Genomic DNA, 14,121 nt, shown 5'->3' on the forward strand with positions numbered 1-14,121 from the left:
ACTAAAAATACAAGAAAATTAGCCGGGCGTAGTGGCAGGCGCCTGTAGTCCCAATACTCAGGAGGCTGAGGCGGGGGGGGGGGGGGGGGGGGGGGGGGGGGCGGAGCTTGCAGTGAGCCGAGATCGTGCCACTGCACTCCAGCCTGGGGCACAGAGCAAGACTGTCTCAAAAAAAAAAATATTCCCTCCAATTTTCCACATATTTATGCCTTTGTTGTGTTCTTGGGACATAGTCCTGCTCTTCTATTGGTTTTTTATTTGTGCTATTGTGTTTTGATTTCCAAGCTCTTGTTGTTGTTCTCTGAACTGTCCTTTTTATGGCATCCTGTTCTTGCTCATGGTTACAGAATTGTCTCTTATGTCAGAGGATACTGATTATCTCTATATAGATTTTTTCTCTCTGTATGTCTGTGTTTGTTTCTTTTGTTTACTGTTTTCTCCTCTTCCCCCACCCACCTCTTCTACCTCTCTCTCCTTAAAAGTCCTCAGATGACTGGCAGTCCTTGGTTGTCTGCTCACGTTAAAGAGTGGGAGGACTATGAAGCTCTGAGCTTGTGGATGAGGCATGCTGATTGTGGCCTTCATTATTTTAATATAAGAGCTGGACAAGCCTTTGGGAGAAGTCCCAAAATATGTATTTTAAAATCTTTCCTCTTGATCAGTTTCCGGAGAATGTAGGCTAGCCAACAGTGTTTTGGGGTCCAAATAGAGATAGAGGACTGAGGGTCTCTGCATTCAGTATACATTCTTTCACTTAATTCCTTGATTCCAGTACCATAACCCTGCCTCAACTGTACTTTGTATTCCATTATCCAAAGACTTTCTGTTATCCTCAATAGAGAATAAACCTCTGATTTTATCCTAGGGTTTGACCCTACAAAACTGGGGAGGGAATCTGAAGATTCCAATTGTTTCATAAATGTCTTTCAGTTGGTCTTTCTTATTTTAGCTCCTCTACCTATCCTCTCTATCCCCTCTTCCAAAAGTATCTGATGCTGGAAATTATTTAGAATGATGTACATTTGGTTGGTCCTAATGTACTATTTTGAGAATTTCAAAGTCTCAAAATTTGCTGGTTTAGGTTTCTTGGGTCTGCTATTTTAGTTATTTCTCTTGCATCTGCTTCCTGGCTTCCAGAATTTCATTGTCACTGTCTTTTCGCTTATTCTTTCTGTTTTATTTATTTATTTATTTATTTATTGCTGCCTCTTATAGAAATCTTTTTCCTGTCATTCTAGAGGGGTTTTTGGAGGAAACAAAATAAACGTGTGTGTCAATCTACCATCTTTATCCAGAAGTTGGTAAACATATTTATAAAAACATAAATATGTCCAGAGTTAGTTTATAGGACAAGCAATGCAATTTTCTTTAAACATTTTGATCTGAAGTATAAATATAATACTACTTTAATTCATACAGGGTTTCTAAGAATTGGTAAAGTATTGCTTAAGAATTTCAACATGAAGGCCAGGCGCGGTGGCTCACACCTGTAATCCGAGCACTTTGGGGCGCCGAGGCAGGCAGATCGCAAGGTCAGGAGATCGAGACCATCCTGGCTAACACGGTGAAACCCTGTCTCTACTAAAAATACAAAAAATTAGCCAGGCATGGTGGCGGGTGCCTGTAGTCCCAGCTACTCAGGAGGCTGAGGCAGGAGAATGGCATGAACCCGGGAGGCAGAGCTTGCAGTGAGCCAAGATTGCACCACTGTACTCCAGTCTGGGCAACAGAGCGAGACTCCGTCTCAAAAAAAAATAATAATAATTTCAATATGAAAAGTACCTCCTAATACTATAAAAATACTACAAAACTATATTTGAATAATTTAAGTATAAGTGGCCTCAGTAAGGAATATTAACTCATAGTCCTCCACTTGGAAATAAACCCCTCAGCTGGGTTGAAGACCACTGGAGACAATAAATGACATTATCTGAAAGTATTTGCATGTTTTAAAATTTCTTACTCATATCTTTTTAGAGATTGCCAGAACATCACTAGTCTCAATTTAGGAAAAAAAAAGTATTAATAAAAGATAGTTTGAAAGATGATATACTTTCATAGGAATTGATAAGAACACACAGAGAGATCAAATTCTTCCACTTGGTTTTGGATGCTTTGTGTCATTATCCTGACTTTGTTCACAATTAAGACTTTGAAATTCTCAAAATAGGAGAGGAGAAAAATTTGAATGAAGCTGGTCTAAACATTAGGTAGCAAAAAAGCCTTCAGATAATCCTGATGACACTTCTAGTTACTTGTTTGCTTCCTTTCCTTACCAAATTTCTCACAAGATGCTTTCTATTTGCTGTATCCCTCCTTACCAGTTTTTCCATGCAGAAAGCTGGCTTCTTCTCCCACCTTCACTTCCCCAACTACTCTCTTCAAAATAAACAATGACTTCCTAATTAGTAGATCTCACAGTCTCTGTTCCTTTTTCATTCTTCTTGATCAATTTTTATTTTATTTTTTAGAGACAGTCTTGCTCTGTTGCCCAGGCTGGAGTGCAGTGGTACAATCATAGCTCACTGCAGCTTTGAACTCCTGGGCTCAAGCAGTCCTATTGTCTCAGCCTCCCAAGTAGCTGGCACCCAGGTATGTGCCACCATGCCTGGCTAATGATTTTTTGTAGAAATAGCGTCTTACTTTATTGCTTAGGCTGGACTTGAACTCCTGGGCCCAAGCAATCCTCCTGACTCAGCCTCCCACGAAGCTGCGACTACATTTGTGTACCACCACGTGTGACTAATTATGTTTAAAAATTTTTATAGAGACTAGGCCTTGCTATGTTGCCCAGGCTGGTCTTGAACCTCTGGGCTCAAGCAATCTTCTCACCTCAGCCTCTCAAAATGTTGGGATTACAAGTGTGAACCATCACACTCAACCTTGATCTTTTTTATATTGATAATATACTCATTTTAAAACAGTCCTTCTTATTTCTATGATATACTTCTCATTCTTTGTCCATCTGTTCTCATTCTTTTTCCATCCACTTCCCTCTTTTGCTTTTGTTCCTTCTTCCACCTCTAATTGTGGGCATCCCCAAACATCCCCCAAGATCTTTGACCATATGCTCTTCCAGCTCTATATGCTTTCCTTTGGAAGGTTCATCCATTTTCAGGGTTTCAAGCATCACATGTATGCTGTCGACTTCCATATGTGTTATCTAGATCCCTGATCATCCCTAAGAGCTCCAGTTCTATATATTTAACCTTCTATTGGGCATTTGTACTTTGAGTTAACACTGTCATGTCAAATCCAGTATGCTCGTCTTTTTATTCACCACTGCCTTCCCCTTTTCCACACATAGAACAAGTTTCTCCACCCAGTTTCCTTCCCTCTCAGCATCACCTTTACCTCAGTGTCTTAAGTTCAGAATCTTGAAATCATTCTCCTGCATTATCCTCATTTAGTCAAGTATCAGAATTCCCCTAAGTCTTCCCTTTCCAGTCTGTTCTTACTGCTAAAACTCAAGTCCAGACCTTCATCCTCTCCTATTTGAATTACTACCACAGCCTCCAGGCTCTCCCACAGCCTCCTGCTCTGGCCTAGATACCACTGCCATCTAATCTTTTTTAAATATAACTTTCATCATATCACTTCCCTCATCAAAAATGTCTCATGAGTCCTATTTCCGACATCAAGTCTAAACACCTTTTCCTGGCTTTCGGGCTGCTTGTAGCCTGGCTCCACCTTATCTGTCTTATTACTCAACATGTTCCCCTTCCTTGAGTTAGGTCAGTTTTCTCATTGTCACAAGAACTGGCCAAGTTCATTTCTTCTTCCATATCTTAACAAGTGTATTTTCTCTTGTCCAGAATGCCTTTCTTTCCATTGACCCAACTCATATGCATTTTGCAAGAGAATTGTCTATGCTTCCTGTGTCCAATTCCCTGCTTTCTGTTCTCTTTAACCCACTTTAATCAAGCTTTTATCACCACCACTTTACTATTCAAGCCATAATTCTTATTACTTTCCTATCATTAGTAACTTCCTCAGTCTCTCCCATCTCAGTAAATGATACTATCATTTACTTAGTTGCTCCAAACCTAAAAGCCATCCTTAGTTCTTCTCCCTCATAACCTATATCCAGTCCAATAGTGAGTCTAGTGAGTTTTCCATTCAAAATATATTTCAAATCTGGCCACTTCTCACTATCTCACTGCCACCACTCTGGCCCAAGCAAACAGTACCTCTCCAGTGGTCTTCTTGCTTTCATTTTTGCGCTTGCACAGTTTATTTCACACAACGTATCTTTAAAGATGTCAATCTATTCATGTCACTTCACTGTTTATGGCTTTTAAGGCCATACCTGATCTGCTCTAGCCCAAGGCTCTGACCTTACCTTCTTTCAATTTCCCCTTACTTCCTCTTCTCTATTTTCTCCGGCCTTCTTTCTGTTTCTACAATAAATTAAGCTTTTTGACACCTCACTTACACATGGACACATTTCAGAACAGTCACTAGATAGGTTAGAAAAGAATAAGTGTTTTCAGTTTCCACAATATTTGTCACTAAAATATGTATTATATTGACAGGAAAAACTTTTTTCTAAAATCTACATTTTTATATAAGTTTATTTTTATTTTGAAATAATCTCAAGCTTACAGAAAAGCTGCAAGTACACACAAATCATGTTTTATTTTCTGAGCCATTTGCTTTATCACCCCGTATACTGTACTATGCAATTCCTGTAGGCAAGGACATTCTCCTATATATTCACAATATAACCATCAAAACTGAGAAATCGGCTTTGATTCATTACTGTCATCTAACCTCAGGTTCCTTTCAAGTTTTTCTAATTGTCCCAGTAATATCCATTATGGCAAAAGGATCCAGGTTAGAATCATGTGTTACATTTAGTTAAATTTCTTATCTTCCCTTAGCTTGGAACAGGTCCTCAGTCCTTCCTTGACTTTCATGACTTTGGCATGTTTTAGTAGAACAGGCCACTTATTTTTTAGAATGTCCTTCAATTTGCATTTGTCTGATGTTTCCTCAAGATTAGATTCAGGGTATGCATCTTTTTAAAGAATAACATAGGGCTGGGCGCTTGTCATCTCAGCACTTTGGGATATTAAGGCAGGAGGATCATCTGAGGCCAGGAGTTCAAGACCAGCCTGGGTCACACAGCAAGACCTGCATCTCTTAAAACTTTTTTAAAAAGTTAGCTGGGTGTGGTGGCACGCGCCTGTAGTCCTAGTTACTCGGGAGGCTGAGGCAAGAGGAACACTTGAACCCAAGAGTTTTAAGGTTGCAGTGAGAGCTATGTTCACACAACTATACTCCAGCCTGGATGACAGAGTGAGATCTTGCTCATAAAAAAAAAAAAGAAAAAGAAAAAAAGAAAGAAGGAATATCACAGAATTGGTGCTGAGTAATCTTTACTTCCTTCAACTGACATATGATTTTGATTTGTCCCATTATCAATTATGTTTTATTTGGTCACTTGATTAAGGTGGTGTCTGTCAGCCTTCTCCGCTGTAAAGTCATTTTCCCCATTGTAATTAATAAGTAGTTTATAGAAAAGTAGTTAGAAATTATGTAAGTTATCCTGCTTCTCATCAAACTTCCCATTTATTCACTTATTTATATCAGTATGGACTCATGGGTCTTTATTTTATCTGTTACTATCATTATTTATTTTGATGCTCATATTCTCTAAGATTTTGCCAGTGGGAGCTTCTTCAAGTTGGCTCCTATGTTCTTTGACATGCCCCTCTGATTAAGTACTTCCTTACATCCTGTCACAAGCTGTTCCAGACTTGTCTTGTGTTTTCCCTGTTCCAGTCCTGGAATCAGCCATTTCTTCAAGGATCCCTGGTTTTTCAGTGGTTCCTTCTAATAGCCACAATGTGGTTTCTGTCAGTGGACAGAACTAGAGAATATATGTATGTACACACACACACACACACACATCTATATTTACATATCTACATGAAAACCCATGATTTCACACCCATACCATCAATGCCAGTCCAATACTGTAGAGTTCATTCTAGCTTTATCACTTTCTATATTTGTAATTTTTCTCCATCAGTGAGAGAACTGGCTGCTGTTGTCATTAGCTTATTTATTTGATCAGTTCCCTCAAATGTAACCAAACTCCCATCTTTGCCACCTTACATATAGACATCCATATTACACCTCTAGGACTGTTGACTCTACTCCCCAGACTGCCTCCTACCCGGCTCGAGCTTTGACACTCTGCCTTGGGCCTTTTCCCCATGTAGATGGCCCTCCTTACCCTGCTCAGGCTCTAACTCTGGCACTCCCACTGTGGGTCACCCACACTTGTGATGCCCTCCTTACTCCATTCAGCACTGACTCCCCAAGTCATGCTCGCCCTCCACATGGTTGCCCTCCTCACCCTGCACAGGCTCTGATATGGATGCTTTGCTTGCTCTGCCCCACCTGACGTTGGCTTTAGGATTGAGCTGTTTCTCAAGGATTGGGAAAAGGAAGAAGTGAGACCATATTTTATTTAGAAAATGCTTCCTACTTAGTGTAGCTTTCACTATGAGTTGAGAAGGCTATAACATTTCTGTTCCCTTTGACCTAAAAAAGTGTATATTATTAGTATCCATCTGCCTTAAATACTATAGCAATCAGTGGACCAGGAGCCAAATCATTTTTGAAAGAACACCTACCCTAAATGAATGTAGAAACGAAACAACCAGATAAAAAAGAAAGATTCCTTCACATTTTTTCATCTTTTATTCAAATGCTTTGGTATTATGGACACAGTCTCAGAATCACTATTGAGTGCTAATGGTTAATAAGTTCATGAACCTTACATTTCGAACAGGGTAGTTTCTGATGCCAGAGGTCCTTGGATCAAAATTAATTATATCTTTTAAAACTGAGAAATGCAAATATTTAGTCACAATAACATTACTGTCATTCAGTCATACTACAAGATTTTGCAAGGCAGTGTCTACATTGAATTGATTGTCCCTTGAAACTTTAGAACTAAAACCTCTGCAAGATTGTCCTTGATAATCTTTTCATGGCAATAAAAGCCCTGACGAAGAGTCAGGGCGTTGTCATCAGACAGATTAAATGCCTGCAGACTACAACTTTCCCAGGACAAAAATATTCAAGTTTGCCTCCAAACCTCTTCAAGATATAAACTAACCATTCCAAGAAGTTCCATTCCTACTGTTACTCTAAATTGTCTGAGAGGCAAATATAGCTTTTTTTCTAAATTAAGATATGTTATTATTGGACTTTTGTTTAATTCTAAGCCAAAATATACCCAAACTCCCACTACATTCCTTGGAAGCCCTAGATGCTGTTGAAGTGCTCTCTTGGCCACATCTTACTCCTTTAGGAGTCAGCACTCTCCATCTGTATCCTCTTGGGGACCACGAAAGGGAAAACAGCCTCTGTGACTTCTCCAACCAGGTGGGTCAGATTAGCTTTACAGTCCACTTACAGGGAGGCTAACAAAGCTCCTCTGTGGGTGTTTGAGCACATTTTACAAAACTGCTGATGACCTCATGAGCCGAAGAAACCAGGTCTCACATTGTGGACTAAGCCTAAATATTAATACTACTTTATATTTATGTAGTGTCTTTTTTCCAAGGAACTCCAGCCTCTTTACAGACATTATGTCACTAATCCTCAAAGCATCCCTGTTTGGTACATGGCAAATATTATCCCCCTCCTTTTTTTTTTTTTTTTTTTTACAGTGATGGAAACTTGCAAGTTGGTGATGGAACCCAGCCCCTTGGTTCTTAGTCTATGCACTATACCATAAAAAAAGTCAGACGAATACTTTTTCAAGCTATTCATTGCTTCTTGGGTGGGATTTAAGAGGATGTCTTGGCTTGTATGCATTTCAGTTTTCAGTGTCTCTAGCTTCTATGATCCTCTTTTTCTTCTTCATTGTAAGTCAAGCATGTTCAGGCATATTTATTTTCCACTGTTGCATTTATGGGAACACTAGAAGTTTGTAACTGAAATTTGAAGTAAAAGACTTCGGTATTGAATATGTAATTTCACTTATCACTCAGAGATCCCTTATACTTCTCATAACCTAAAAGAAATTAGATTTTTTAAAAAAATTCACCATGCCAGCTTAGAGCACATTTCATTTATAGCAATCACATTTTCACCAAAACTGAGTAATGTTCAACTAAATACAACCAATTTGTATTGAATTATTAACATGTACCAGATATTGTACCAAACATTTTCAAACACATGATCTTATTTTACATATATTAATACACATGTAATATTCTATGTGAACCTGTTAGATTTAATTCTTAAGTGTATAAACACTCTCCTAGAGTAGGGCAAAGGAAAAAAAAAAGAGGTGTTAATAGAAATATGGGCTCAGTTGCTACATCCAAAAAAAATAAAAATAAAAATAAAAGAGCTCCCTCAATTCTCTCAGTGGAAATCCCCAGTGTAAATATTTCCACAAAAGAGGAAAATGTGGGTAACTTCTAAAAATCACCAAGAGTTAGCTTCATATCCACAAAGTTAAAAAAAAAAAAACTTAAAAGTTTGGTTCCTACATAATCAACAACTATACAAAGCATAAAGAAGAGAATAAAACACAGCCATATCTAAGGATGACAAATATTTCTTGATTTCACTCGGTTAGATCCTTCCTAATCAGGATTATTAAAACCAGGAATTATGAACTATAGTGGTATAGCTCGCTCGCTTGCTCGCTCTTTCTCTTTCTTTCTTTTACTTTCTTTCTTTTTCTTTCTTTCTTAATTTCCTCTCCTTTTCCTTTTACTTCCTTCCTTCCTCCCTCCCCTCCCCTCCTGCCCTCCCTCCCTCTCTCCTTCCCTCTCTTCCTTCCCTCCCTCCCTTCCTCCCTTCCTTCCCTCCCTCCCTGCCTCCCTCCCTCCCTTCCTGCCTGTCTCTCTCTCTCTCTCCCTCCCCTTCTCTCTTTCTCTTTCTTTCTTTCTTTCCAGGGGCTTGCTCTGTCACGCAAGCTAGAATGCCATCCACAGGTCACTGCGGCTTTGACTCTCTGGGCTCCTGCGATCCTCCCACCCCAGGCTTCCAAGGAGCTGGAACTACAGTGCACGCCACCACTCCTGGCTAATATTTGTATTTTTGGTAGAGATGGGGTTTCACCATGTTGCCCAGGTTGATCTCAAACTCCTGAGCTCAAGCAATCTGCCCAACTCGGCCTCCAAAAGTGCTGGGATCACAGGCATGAGCCACCGCGTCTGATCCTGTAGTGGTAAAACTTTAGTCACAAAAATCAGTTTCACATCTCATTTAAAAATTCTTTTATATGAACTACTGTCATGTTTTTTAAATTGGTGGACATCTGTAGCTTTGCTGAATTAGATAATGCCAGTGAAATGAGAGACAACGGGGAAAAATTAGAAAAGCTCTTCTAAAATAAGGCAGAGAGTTTCAACTTTTAATCATCAAATTTTGAAAGCCCTCAGAATAAAAACGTACCATATGCCCTGCCATAATACTGTTCCACTCTGCCCTCTGGCCCGGCTAGATTTGAAATAGCCCTACATTTCTAAGTAAATAGTGCTTAATGTGAAACTGAGAAGTCCTACCACATCATGGAAAATCTTTATAGGTTGGAAAATATGTATATTATGTCATACTTTAGGTATATAATCTAGCCATATTCTGTAGCATAGCTTTGCTGCAGTTTATACTTAACAACCTTGAGTTTTTAAGAAAACATCTTTGTATATTCCAAATGTTTGGTTTATCTTTCATAGGAAATATTAGCCAAAAGGAATACCCAGTATTTCAAGTAAAAACTTAGTGATAGGTAAATTTAAAAAGTGTTAGTTGTAAATGGAATGTTTGCCCTGTCAGGGTTGCCATGCATGACTGACTGTGCTGATTGTGCACTGCATAATTCCAGGGATACCTAAAACATAGACAGAAATGTGAATGGCACCCCCTGGGGTTGAGCAACACCTGGCAGCCCTGATTTTAAGTAAATAATAAAGCTTTTGAAAATGCTCTTTTTTTTTTTTTTTTTCCTGATTCACTACTGAAGACCAGTTGTGAGCTGCAGGAGGGCTTTTATTATTTTTCCTACTTTTTTGTGTATATACAAGGTCTTTAGTTTTTTCCTCTCCATGTTGGTTCCAAAAGACTTCCTTACTAACTGAGCTTCAGCACACTGCTCTGGCATTCTCCCAGCTCTAGGTTTTCATGAGTCAGGGAAAATGTGTGCACTCTGAAAAGAAGCTTGTCAGACATGCTCAGCCAGCCCAGGGCTAATTTATGAAGTCCCGCTCTCCATTCTTCTTTTCCATCCACATTCTTACAGCCTACTGCTTGTATCTTTATTTAGCCCTGACTTCATCCTACCTGTGTTGGATGTTAGTTAGAGTTTGTTGTTTACATATCTGTGTTCCTTACTACCTTGAACTCTACTGCCCACCCCTGCTGTTCTGCTGCCACTGTGCCCTGCCCTTATCATCACCATAGCACTTAGCATGGTGCCTTGAATCTTCTGTTTGCCTGGCCCTCCTCTTTTACCTTTCCATTCTTTGGTTTTCTTTCATTTTCTTTAGTCAGGAGGAAAATATGTATTCTCTACATGGGGAGAATAACTGGAGGAATGGGAAGAAAGCTCACCTCCATAAAAGAGCAAGAGTGGCGCTGCAGATGGGTCTTGGTCACAACCCTCCATTTCCTCATTTACTCTTACTGTGGCCGGGCCTGGCCCAGATTTAATAAAACAACTTGAAGAGAGTGATATCATGAATTTTATACCAGTTTTAAGTTTTTAGTGATGCAGTTGATTTTGAAATGACAACAGTACAGATGGTTTTTGCAAGGATGTAAAAGAAACTGGTAACAGTGGTTGTCTTTTAGCAGGGGACTTGAATGGTTCTGGGACAGCAGGGAGAGTTTCACTATATACCTTTATATTACCTTTTGAATTGCATATTATGTAAATGTATTAGCTGTTGAAACAGATACATAAAACTAACATAAATGGAAGCAATTAAATAACTATACTTGAACTAAATTGATGCTGTAGAAAATTCTGTTAATCACAGCAAAGTGTTTGAATATATTTTTTCAAAGCTAGATCAGGAAGAGGAGAGGTATGATTATTCTCATTTTGTGTTAGAAATTTTGAAAATGTTTCATCATTTCCTGGATAAATAATATGAAAATTAAGTTTAGGTGTGTGCCCCTCATGTAAAACTTATCCTTTCTGTAAACACTCAACTACTGCTCTTTAGGGATTTTCTATTTCTCTTCAATTGAATTTAGGGTCAATTTAAAGGGAAAATGTGACTTCTTAGTGACTGTATCCTGCAACTCTGCCTCTGCCTTGTATGGAGGAACTTTACTGGGGATACCAGAGTTCCTAAGTGTTGTCTACTTTGGTCGCTCCTTCCTGCCAGCAAGAGTAAGCAATTATGACCTGAGGTTTTGATATTGCACCAATAGAGATCTTCCCTCTTAGACAATTTTCATATCAAAGTGGTCTTTTTCTGATATTTTATGGGACCTATCTCTATAGTCATTTCTGTACTTACAGTTATGCTATGTTCCTCTCAACACCTGCTAAAGCACTTATAGAGGCTCATGTTCAAGCAAATGACCTACATAGCAAGTCTGTGAGAAGCGGGGTATTGCATTTCCAATTCTGTATCTATTATCTGTTCATCTCTTTTTTGAAGAATCAGCAAACGTATGTCAAACTTTAGTACATCTAATGACACCATCATGTCATTGCCTGTAAATTTCCTCTATTCATGCCATAAACCAAGAAACAACTTTTTCATTTTTATAATTACTTCAAGTATGCGCTTGAGCGTGTTCATGTATTTAATGTATCCACCTTTAACTACCACAGAATTCATAATTATTTACTCAGGCATTTGAAAGTAAGAAAGTAACTGACATTTTTCTATTGAAAAGCATTTAATAATATTTTAGAATATTTTATAATTTTTAAAAGCCAAATAAACATTATTTTATAAAATGTTCTTTTTTACCTTTGCAAATAAAGCAAGATTGCAAGTAAAAAGATTTTTACAATGACATTTTTTATCACTTTGAAATAAAGGGGATAAAAGAGATTGAAGTAATAAACATGTTGATTGTTATAACCATGTCAAGTAATAGAAAACACAATTTAAACAATTAATAAACACATTGATATGAAACTTCATATTTTTAATTTAAGTTTGATTATATTTAATACAATTTACATGTGAATACATTCTCATAGATAGTTCAAAAACTGCCAATGAGGATATTCCATACCTTTTCCGTTACATTTAAAATTCATACACAGGGTGGGCATGGTGGCTCACATCTGTAGTCCCAGCACTTTGAGAGGTCGGGGTGGGCCAATAACTTGAGTCCAGCAGTTTGAGACCAGCATGGGCAATACGGTGAAAGCCTGTCTCTACCAAAAATACAAAAATTAGCTGGGCATAGTGGTGTGTGCCTGTAGTCCCAGGTACTCGGGAGGCTGAGGTGGGAGGATTATCTGAGACAGGGAGGTCAAGGCGGCAGTAAGCCATGGATGGCACCACTGCAACCCAGCCTAGATGACAGAGCGAGACCCTGTCTCAAAATACACACACACACACACACACACACACACACACGATATGTTGTTTAATATGGCAGCCACTAGCCACATGCAGCTATTGAGCACTTGAAATGTGGCTAGTTTGAACTGAGATGTAGGTATAAAATATACGCTGGAGTGTGAGGACGTACTGCAAAAAAAGAACATAAAATATCTCCATCATTTTAATATTCACATATTAAAATGATAGTTTTTAATATATTGGGTTAAATTAAATATTAAATTTTAATTTCATCAGTTTCTTCTTATTTTTTAAAATATGGTTCAAGTTTAAAATTATTTATTTGGTGTGTAATTGTGTCTTGCATTCTATTTCTATTAGGCAGTACTGTATATAGGTATATACATGCAAACATTTGATTTGTGGACATCTTTTTTTTTTTTTTTGATACAGAATCTTGCTCTGTCGCCCAGGCTGGAGTGCAGTGGCGCGATCTCAGCTCGCTGCAACCTCTGCCTCCTGGGTTCAAGCGATTCTCCTGCCTCAGCCTCTAGAGTACCTGGGATTACAGGCACCAACCATCATGACTGGCTAATTTTCATGTTTTTGTAGAGACAGGGTTTCACCATGTTGGCCAGGCGGGTCCTGACCTCAGGTGATCTGCCCACCTTCGTCTCCCAAAGTATTGGGATTATAGGCATAAGCCACCACGCCCGGTGATTTGTGGACATCTTAAAATCACAAATGCAATAATATTGTCCTTTTTTTAAGCTTACTTTTTTCACTCAACATATGTCTTATAGATTTTTCCCTATCAGTATACTTAAATGAGTCTCATTCTTTTTAACTGTGGCATAGTAATCCTTAGTATTAAAGTGTTCTAGGTTTATTTCAAGTTTTTGATATTGATGAACATTTAAGTTTTTACTTTTTCTTAGGAACATTGCTTCAGGAATGTCCTTGAACATGACTCTTTGTGCATATATGGAAGCATTTCTCTAGGATAGATACCTAGGGAGCCAGAAGATAATTGAAGTTTTTGATTATCTGAATATAGTCCTGTTCAAAGATTGTATTACCTAAGAAAAGATGCTTATTTTTTATGGTTTCATTATTTTTATAAATCATGTGCTGATTTTCTTTTCTTTTTTAGTTTCTTTTTGAGACAAGGTCTCACTCTGTTGCCCAGGCCACAGTGCAGTGGCATGATCTTGGCTCACCTCAACCTCTGCCTCCTGGGTACAAGCAATCTTCTGCCACATCAGCCTCCTGAGTAGCTGGGATTACAGGCATGTGCCACCACGCCCAGCTAATTTTTAAAATTTTTTGTAGAGATGGGGTTTCTCCATGTTGCCCAGGCTGTTCTCAAACCACTGGGCTCAACTAATCTGCCTGCCTCCGCCTCGCAAAGTTCTGGGATTACAGGCATAAACCACCATGCCCGGCCATGTGCTGACTATTTTTTGTCTCTTTTTCTCTTTTTCTTTTTGTGTTGATTTTTTATTGTGGTAAAATATACAGAATATATAAGTTGCCATTTTAACAATTTTTAAGGGTACAGTTCAGTGGCATTAAGTGTATTCACATTGTTGTGCAACTGTCA

General features: G+C 38.5%; 1 protein-coding gene across 3 annotated transcripts in view; it reads left to right on the forward strand.

The window, feature by feature from the left end:
- HORMAD2 (HORMA domain containing 2) overlaps positions 1 to 14,121 on the forward strand; it is a 97,951-nt gene that overhangs the window by 70,256 nt on the left and 13,574 nt on the right. The gene's annotated exons all lie outside the window — the stretch shown is intronic.

The sequence above is a fragment of the Trachypithecus francoisi genome, unplaced genomic scaffold (genome assembly GCF_009764315.1).
Source record: "Trachypithecus francoisi isolate TF-2019V2 unplaced genomic scaffold, Tfra_2.0 Lachesis_group14, whole genome shotgun sequence".
Classification (NCBI taxonomy): Eukaryota; Metazoa; Chordata; class Mammalia; order Primates; family Cercopithecidae; genus Trachypithecus; species Trachypithecus francoisi.